At 43.9% G+C, this 9,425-nt stretch overlaps 1 pseudogene; it reads left to right on the forward strand.

Moving 5' to 3' along the window:
• Positions 1 to 269: 269 nt before the first annotated feature.
• Positions 270 to 9,425, forward strand: part of LOC116397985 (mitogen-activated protein kinase kinase kinase kinase 4-like) — a 16,410-nt pseudogene continuing 7,254 nt past the window's right edge.

Below are 9,425 nucleotides of genomic sequence, written 5' to 3' on the forward strand. Positions count from 1 at the left end.
AGCTGTGGAAACCAAGTGAAATTGGAGGAGCATTAGGAAATAACAAAAATAATATTGCGTGTATTTTGGCTGTTTCTGTAACGGTGCTGTCATGTCTGAAGGAAGCCATAACAAAGACTGTATTTTGACAAAATGTCTTCACATTAATAGCTGGATGAGGTCAGTGATGTCTGAAAGTCTGAAAGGGATCAAATAAAAGCTGCATGTCGGTGTCCCTGAAGGTTTTGCAAAAGGGGTTCCTCAGGGAACAGTACTAGGCTCCCATCTAACAAACCCCTAAAGATACCCAGAATCCCCTGTCCTTGTCAGAGTGCACTGCATGCAGACTGCCCCCCCCCCCCCCCCCCATTGTGTTTCTGTTGTCTGTAAAGGTCCGTTCCCATCTGGCTGCTTTAAAGAGCAGCGGCAGCGTGGCCTCGCCAAAATCATCCTCCGCCACCGCCACGCCGCCCGCCGTGTCGCGGCCGCATTCCTACAGCGAGCCGCTCGCCCCTAGCTTTGAAAATCTGCACCTTCGCAGCAGCCAGGAACACCATCACCCTCCACCTTCATCACCATCCTCCTCATCATCATCGCCTGCACGCACTGACCCACAGCCCCACCCCCAGCATAGGCCGTCAGAGGAGGTCCCGCCCCGGGTAAGGACAGGGAGAAAGACCCCCCCAAACCTAGTCTGGCAGCAGGAGTTTAATTTAAGTTAAATTTAATACTTTAACAGCTTCCCACACTCTGCTTGAAAATAAATCATGTCTGGGAATTATAGATTTAATTAAATCCACATTGAATTAACATAAATTTTTTATTTTATTTTTTTTAAATAAGCAGGTCTGACAAAATCCCATATTCTGAATCTATTCTCCCTGACACACAGAATATCCAGAGAAAGAGGAAGTTAGCGTCACTCGGTGTGAATCAGTGTTGACACAAAGAGACTCATAAAACCCAGACATGAGTCAGCATTTTAGCACTTCCTGTTACCTTGTCTAGAAGTCAATGTGATGTAGTTTAGATGTCTGAAATCAGGTCTGTGTTTAACACAAGCTGAATAGATTGTAACGTTTAGTTCTCTGATTTAAAATAGGTCAGTGAACGGAGTTCCTTTATAGGTTCATTAGTGAAGATTATCTTGATGAACTAAACCTGGAAGAATCACAACTGTTTGTTTGACACGGAGATTATTTTATGTAATGATCCAAAAATCGAATGTAAGAATCTGATTGTCTGTTTGTGGAGGGAACCAGTGATGACTTCCAGGTTCATAATCTACAAATTGAGACAATCTGTCTCATGTTGCTTTTCCTGAACAACCATAAAATGACATAAAACAATAACTGCAGAGGGAGAGAAACATATGCAGAGGAGAGGAGAGAGAGGTTTACATTTAGAAACATTTTTCCACCTGAATGTATAGCGTGTTGGACGTCTTGGCTAAGTATAGGACAGACAGGAACGCTGTGTGGTAAAAGCCACAGATGTGGGGAGTCAGAATCCAAAAGAAGAGACGTCTAAATTCAGTCCACAGAGCCAAAGTTAGTAAATTGAACCCTGAGTTATAAACAGAACTGCTTCCAAGTCTAACCACGACTTCTAACCACAAGACTTACTGTAACTACGGAGAACAGAGTCTCAACACGACTTAAACTTAAGAGTATGTCCATTAACATCAATGCATATCTTTTTTTCATTTTGCCCCTAACTTACACTTCTTAACAAAGCTAAAATAATGGCTGTTTGTGTTAAATGATGTGTTGTGTCGAGCTTTGGATGTTATTAAAGGTTATGTTTCGGCTTTATTACACTCCATAGGAGTCTGGAAAAGGGAAAGCTTTGACTCTGGGTGTGATCTGTGACTCTGGATGTGATGGTTTTTCATTTTCAGTGGTGCTTTGGGCCAATTTGAGCAGGTTAGAGGAGGAGGATTTGTCTGATACAACATGTTTGACATGAATTGCGTTCTCTTGGTCTACAGTTTCACTCGGCACGTTTGAAGGTGAAAGTGCAGCTATATTAAAAATGCACAGCTCATAAGTAGCAGTGATTAAATTAACATGCACAATTGATTTTTGTGAATTTGATTGGGATAACTGTTTTTAAAGATGTCAAATCTTAAAGGTCCTCGTTGTTAAGGACACCGGTGGCCGTTAAGTGAACTGCAGTTGGCTTCCTGGGCATCGGCCAAAACTACAATTACATTACAATTATATATCATATTTATGATAACGGTACTATCTCTAATGTTCATTGACTCCCATGATTCTAACTAGCTTGGCGTTTACAAATTACTTCAGCAGCTAATGTAACAAAGCAACTAGCGCCAGATCCATACCGCGAAGCTAAGTTACAGCTAGCTGGCTAACCTTAGCTTAGCTTCCTGTTGAATAGTTGGCAGCCCTGCCTTGCATCGCGCTTAGCTAGCAAAAAGCGATAAATAGTTACACAATTTTGCTTTGTGCCGTTACATCATTTATTCTTGGCTAAAATCAACATCGTTGTTTACAATTTAAGCGAGCAAGCTTAGGTTAGCCAGCTAGCTTTGACTTAGCTACACTGCATGGATCTGTTGGTTAGTTGCTTTGTAACTTTAGCTGATAAATTAATTTGCAAACGGCAAGCTAGCTGATTTACCAATCAGATTAGCCCAGACAGTCTGGATGAATTAGCTGACGTTATCTGACTATAAGGCTATGCTAGTAGCTACACACGGTTGGCGCTTTAGGGGAGTGGAAGAGCTGCTAATAAATGTGTTTTTAAAATTTGGGTTTGAAAGTTAATGTTTCTCTTTTTAATAAGCATCGTTTGCTAATTTAGCTTAAAGAGCTAGCCTCTAACGCTACTTGAGAGGCCTTGAGCAAGATGGTCAACCAGGGTTGTTTTGATGCCGCTAATAGTTTTATGATTGAAGGTTTCTGTATGTTTTTGTGTATTTTATGTATTCGCTGCACTTTCAAACACACATTCATGCTCACAGAGTGTTCACGTGTGAGCGCGTCACTGTCTTTATCAAAAAAGGTTCCCGTAAGGACTACATCAAGGTCCCCGGTGTTGTCAAGGCGAGACTCGCCTCATCATCACGGCAGCCATGCTGTGCACCGCCCCGTTGCCAGGTAAACTGACACTACCCCTCTGATCTGTATGATGATGATGATGTGTGATTTGTATCGATAAAAAGACAATCAGCATAGTTTGGCATATCAGTCATCTTTGTAATTGAAAAGAAACTGTAGGAGATACAAAACAAATCGGTAGTTTTTATCTTATACGTGAATTTATTGGTAGTTCTGATTATTAAATCTAGAATAGAATTTATCGTTTATTGTCCACCAAGGTGGAAATTCGTCTTCGCAACAACTTGAAAAGCAGACATGCAGTATTTACATACAAAACAGTCTGTATTTGCATCAAATTACAAAAGAAAAACAAGTTTATTGGAATATAACTGGGCCCAGAATACTGCCTTGTGGGACTCCGCTGGTCGTATCTTTAGAGGAGAGTATAAATGTTCAGCTACTGTGGACGTTTTAGTCCAGGACTCTGACACAAAAGAGATCTTAATGAACTAAAGCTCCACAATGTCAGTGTGTCAAAGTCATTTTGCAGCCTTCAGGGGAAAAAGTGTGAGTGCTGTGAGTCAGAGTGAAACCAGGCTGTTGCTTTCAACGGTGTCATTAAAAAGACATGAAAAAGAATGACTTTCTCAAAACAAACACTTGCATTGTTTGGAGATGGATCAAACACACACACTCAGGATTGTGTCTGTACAACCAGTGCACTCAGTGACTTCCCTGTCTGTCTGTGCGGCTGTTGTCTTGGTTTTTATGGGGTTGTGTGTGGGAGGGTTTATGTAACAGTGCTATAGCTGTCTAACCTTGTGATACCTTTTTTCTTTGTGTGTGAATGCATTTGTTCTGCACAGTTTTTCCAAACCACAAAACTTCTCATGAGATCCTCATGAGGTATTTTATTTCAACTCTAAAACAACATATAGTCTGTTCTTACTGTGCGAATACCTATTTAGCATATTTGTTTGAATATAATCAAATTGCCTGTTAAGCAAAATAGTCTGTTAATATTATTATTCATTTACTTTTTGCTTCACTTCCAGATAATTCTGGCACATTCTGAGGCACCAGAGAGTTTAATGGCGGCCTACAATATTATCTATGAACATCATGAATCTGAAATTATCGGTTTCTATGTCAGAATAAAGAACCAATCGAAATGAAATCACAAAGTACAGACAACAGTCTTCTACACTGCCTTCACCTCTGACTCTCTCGGTGTTTGTTGGCCCTACAGTGCGGCGGAGCCTCGGCTGCTGTGGGAGCGAGTGGAGAAACTGGTTCCCAGGCCGACCAGTAACACCGGCAGCGGAAGCTCCAGTTCCTCCAGCAGCTCCAGTAACTCCAGCTCTCAGCCCGGTTCTCACTGCGGCTCTGGAGAGAGATTCAGGGCCCGCTGTGAGTCCACACTTCCAACCAATCAGCACTCAGAAACAGGCAGGAGGTGGACAATAGAACTGAAACGCCACCTTAGAATACAGTCAATTCCACAAACATGAAGACGTGCATTTTTCACCGCTATTTAGAATAAACTGATCTTTTCACCTCCACCTCCTTCAGCCTCCTCCAAATCAGAGGGCTCGCCCCTCCAGCGGCCAGAGAATGCTGGGAAAAAACCCGAGGAGAGGCGGGACTTGGTCAAGCCGAACAGACCAGCGGTGAGACTCAAAAGCCCGACTAGCCAGTTGTGTAGCTCGCTAGCTAGCTAGCTAGCTGGGATGGATCTAGATCTAGAAGTGTGTGTGTCAATAGTCACCACTTTGGGGTGTGTGTGTTTGATGGTTTGCTGTGGCCTGATGGGAGATTTTGCGTGAAAGATGATGAGCTGGCTCATTTGGTGACGAGACTCTGTGACTTTGGATTGAGCTCGCTGGCTGAAGGGTTTTCTGCACTTACTGCTTGCTTTCTCTCCGACGGTGGCCATCTTAACTCTCGCCTTCTCTAACCTCAATAAAGAAATTACTTTTGTTCTTCTACACTGTTCTCATTAATCAAATTCATCCACTAACCTGACCTCCAGCAGCTTGAGGAGCATCTCGTCCCTTCATCTCTTGGCTTTGCTGCTCTCACGCTGGCTTCTCATTGGCTGGCGTTCCTCTGTAACCACTCCTCCTTTTCTGCAGCTTTTCTGTTTCCTGCTAACTGAACGTCTGAACTAACGGCTCGTATAAAAAAAAAGCCCAGATGATGAAGAATGGGCAACGTTCCAACAGAGAGGGAGAAAAAACTGAACTCAATGAGATAAAGTGACAGGTTTGTTTTCTTCTTCTCTCACCTCGTGACCTTTAGGACCTGACGGCTTTGGCCAAAGAGCTGCGAGCCGTGGATGACGTCCGCCCCCCCCAACAAGGTGACGGACTACTCCTCCTCCAGTGATGACTCGGACACCACTGATGACGATGACGATGAAGAGGTGGACCAGGACGGAGGCGAAGAGTCGACTTCTGGCCCCGAGGACTCCAAAGCTGTGTATGTGTCTGATGTCGCTGTGACGTGAAGTTATTATCACTTTATAACAGCACGTTGTTTTAAATATGAATATAGAGAATCGAGAGATTCCTACGGTGGCTTATTAGCACCGTTGCAGGTAAAAGAAAGTGAATTAATTATGGAGCAGGGGGAGGGTGGTAATTATTCGTGAAAATATTTTGGTGAGAAAAAATCTAAATTTGTGATTAAAGTCACAAATTTATGAGACAAAAACTCAGATGTTCTCTGAGATTAAAGTGGAACATTGTCAAGAAAAAGCAATACTTTGGCATTTAGCCGGCTCATTTTACCGCAATATTTAATGAAAACATCTGTGGTGTGATAAGGTTAGGTTTTTAACTGCTTAATAATATTTAAGTTTTTTATTCTTGGAAAATCTTGGAAAAGATCCAATTTCTTACTTTTATTTATTTAATTTTATCAGTTTTTTTCTTGTAGGTTTTGTACTTTTTTTCTTGCAAATATTCAACTTTAATATCAGAAATCCTGAGTTTTCTCTCGTACTATTACCCCGCTATCTCCTGCTCCATATTATTATTATTTAATTTGCCCATGGTGGTCTTAACACGGCGTCGTATATGTTCTATAAATCATTATTTCTTTACTTCTTCTGCCCTGCAGTTCTTCCAGACTTAGTAACGGAGAGACGGAGTCGGTGAAAACTATGATCGTCCACGACGAAGGTGAGAGCGACGCCGGCTCGACGCCGTGTAAAGACAGCACGCTGATCGTCAGACAGGTACTGGCCTGAACAACAACGAGACAAACAATCATTTAAAACATACTTTCAGTTGTCCTGTTGCATATTTTCTTCATTTGTTGAGTGTTTTTTTCCATTTTGTTTGTGTTGATCATGTTCTGTTCTTGTTTACTTTTTGTCCGGTGGAGAGCAGCTCCGTGTCCCAGCGGGTAGACGTTCAGAATAGTTTGGTGCTCACATAAAGCAGACTAGAGATTTATTACATATTAAAGAGCTTTTGTTACACTTAGAGCAGTGATTTCATCAGATACGTCAGCAGTGAACACATCTAAACTTTACTAAATGATGAATTTATCTCACGGTGTAATTGTCTGCTAACGAGACTTCTCCTTCCGCCTGTAGCGTAGCCGCTGTAGTTTGTCCTTCGCTCTAGCTAACGCCTCCCCGTCCCCTGAACTCACCACCAGGAGCACATGTAGACCCTCAGCCGTCTGCCCCTCTTTCTACTTCCAGAGTGCAGGTGACGGCAGAAAGCGTCCGAGCCCCGGCCCGGGCCAAGCTCAGACCCCCCCCCCCACCACCCTCCGGCCCGGGCCTCGGCCATCACACCCCCAGCCCCCATCATCACCACCACCACCACAACCACCACCACCATCACCCCACACAGAACTCGGACAGGAACGGCTTTGCCGGCCGCATCCACCACCTCCCAGACCTGATCCAGCAGAGCCACCATTCCTCCCCCTCCTCCTCCTCCGCATCCAACTCCCCTTCCTCCTCCAGCCTCGCCAGCCCCTCCACCATGTCCCCCCAGAGTCCGCTGGACAAGCTCAGCATGCTCATAGAGGTATGTCCCCCTCAGCCCCGGCACGGGACACCTTTAGAGAGTGCTATTTCTTGTGTAACCTTAAAAAACGAGCAGGGAAGATACGACTGGAAGACGAAGCTAATTTCTTTATATTTCTTGGACTTACAGCTGTAGGATCACACACGTGTTCGCTCTGGTTCACAGCTCGTTTAGCCAAAGTTTCCTCTGAGGCTCGTTGTGGTTTCACAAACGTTCCCCACAAACATCTAAATCTCATCTTATTCCTTCATGTTGCCTATTTCCAGTCATATTCTCACATTCTGCAGACAGTCAGTCATAGCCAACAGGGCAGTTAGGAGCACAACGGCAAGTATGTCTCACTCGGAAATACTTTTTTATATTTGTTTCCCCTTTTTGTTCTTTTTGTCAACATATGTTTTTATCCTCCACCGTTGTTTTTGCCGTATTTATCATTTTACCCTCCGGTTGAATGCCCGTCGTATATATATGCATGAGACACACACAGAAGAACCTCCGTCTGCCTGCTTGTTTGACTGCATTGTCTCCTTAATTGTTTACATTTAATGTGTTTTTCATATTTTAAAAGCAGCACATTCACAGTCGTGATGTTCTGCCTCCACTGAATCTGGTTTTCCTCTGACTGTAGAGCCAGTCCAGTAACAACATGCAGAAACACAAGTCCTCCTCCTCCTTCACTCCGTTCATCGACCCGCGCCTCCTCCAGGTGTCTCCGTCCACCGGCAGCGCCCTCAACAACATCGGTAAGTCACGTGTCCCGTTGGCTGCTGGGTAAAGAATAATCAGATGCTGAAAGGTTTTCAACCACAAAGACTTTTAGGTCCTTTGTGTGACTTCTAGGCCTCCATACTGTAGGTGTTTACATCAGAGGATCCAGGAACTGGAGTTCAGAAACTACAAACGTTCCTTCAGTGTGTTGAGCAGCTTTTCATACACAGCTCACCCTCATTCAGAGGTTTACAGTTAACTACAGTAATACCAGCATTTATCTGATTCGTCTACACTTTGTCTTTTCTTACTTTTCAAACAATATACATTATTCTTGCATCTGACCAATCAGCAGTGTTCATTGTTGTGAAAGGAGTCTGGTGTGTTTGTAGAGATCATAGATAACAGCTTCAGCTCCTCGTCATGAAGGTAAAGAGGTGAACTCTCAATATAGCGTTCACTTAAACTGATAGAGATTCTTTTAGGAGTCTAAAATACGTCCACAGCAGAACATTACTTTGCTCCATCTACTGTGGTAAAGCATTGACAAACTATCCCTTTAAATCACACTTTGAGGCTTTTGACCTTTTAAAACATTGAGGGAAAGGTTCCAAACAAAGACAAAGCCGTTGGTTAGCGTGGACTCTCCTCTCCGAGGTCGTGGAGCTCGTTAGCTGCTGCTGGTCATAAACAAGGTTTTCTTATCAATCTGCTCCCCATCATCCCTTCAGAGGACCGGCCTTCATCAGGACTGTGCTGATCCATTACCTCACCTGATGCAGCTGGTGACCAGCCAGTGACCTCCTGAGAGCACGAGATGGTTCAGTCTGCTTACAGCCACTGATTAGGACTGATTATGAGGCTTAATGAGACGGAGAGGAGGAGGATGGGCCACTTTCTCACACAGATACCATGAAATAATGATATGATGCCAGAGGCCTTCTGATCCTTGTTCTGTAACAAATGAGCAACATGAAGAACAGGCTGATGGACGGTCGCTTTTAAACTTTTTGAGCCGTTCAGTTGAAGTCTTTACGGTCAATTTCTGCTCGTACCAGACTGTTCTAAATGAATCCTCTCCGTCTATTCTCATGACGATCACTCCGTCTCTCCATCCACCTCTTTACTATTGTTGACCATGTGACCGACCTTTGACCTTTCTAGGCTACGGGAACGACGCCCGGCTGGCCGAGGCGCTGCGGGCCGACCCGTCTCGGAAGGGCTCCGTGGTCAACGTGAACCCGGTCAACACTCGCCCGCAGAGCGACACGCCGGAGATCCGCAAGTACAAGAAGAGGTTCAACTCTGAGATCCTGTGCGCTGCTCTCTGGGGTAAGAATGAGCCCGAGAACCTGGTTATCTGAGGATTCTAACACACGGTTATTATATCTACACATCAAGTGATGATGAAGTTATTTGTAATAAGTTATATTCAGTGTTCATTAAAAGTAAAACTTCTGTTCTTTTGGATGTTACACTTATAAAAGTCTTCACCACCTGGTGGCAGCAAAGTCCTGATGAAGCTGCACACATCTGTGTGTCCAGCTGTTCAGTGTTTGTTAGTGTTCTTCTAAGTGTGTGTGTGTGTGTGTGTGTGTGTGTGTGTGTGTGTGTGTGTGTG

This window comes from Anarrhichthys ocellatus, unplaced genomic scaffold (assembly GCF_004355925.1).
Source record: "Anarrhichthys ocellatus isolate YVR2014 unplaced genomic scaffold, GSC_Weel_1.0 scaffold77, whole genome shotgun sequence".
Classification (NCBI taxonomy): domain Eukaryota; kingdom Metazoa; phylum Chordata; class Actinopteri; order Perciformes; family Anarhichadidae; genus Anarrhichthys; species Anarrhichthys ocellatus.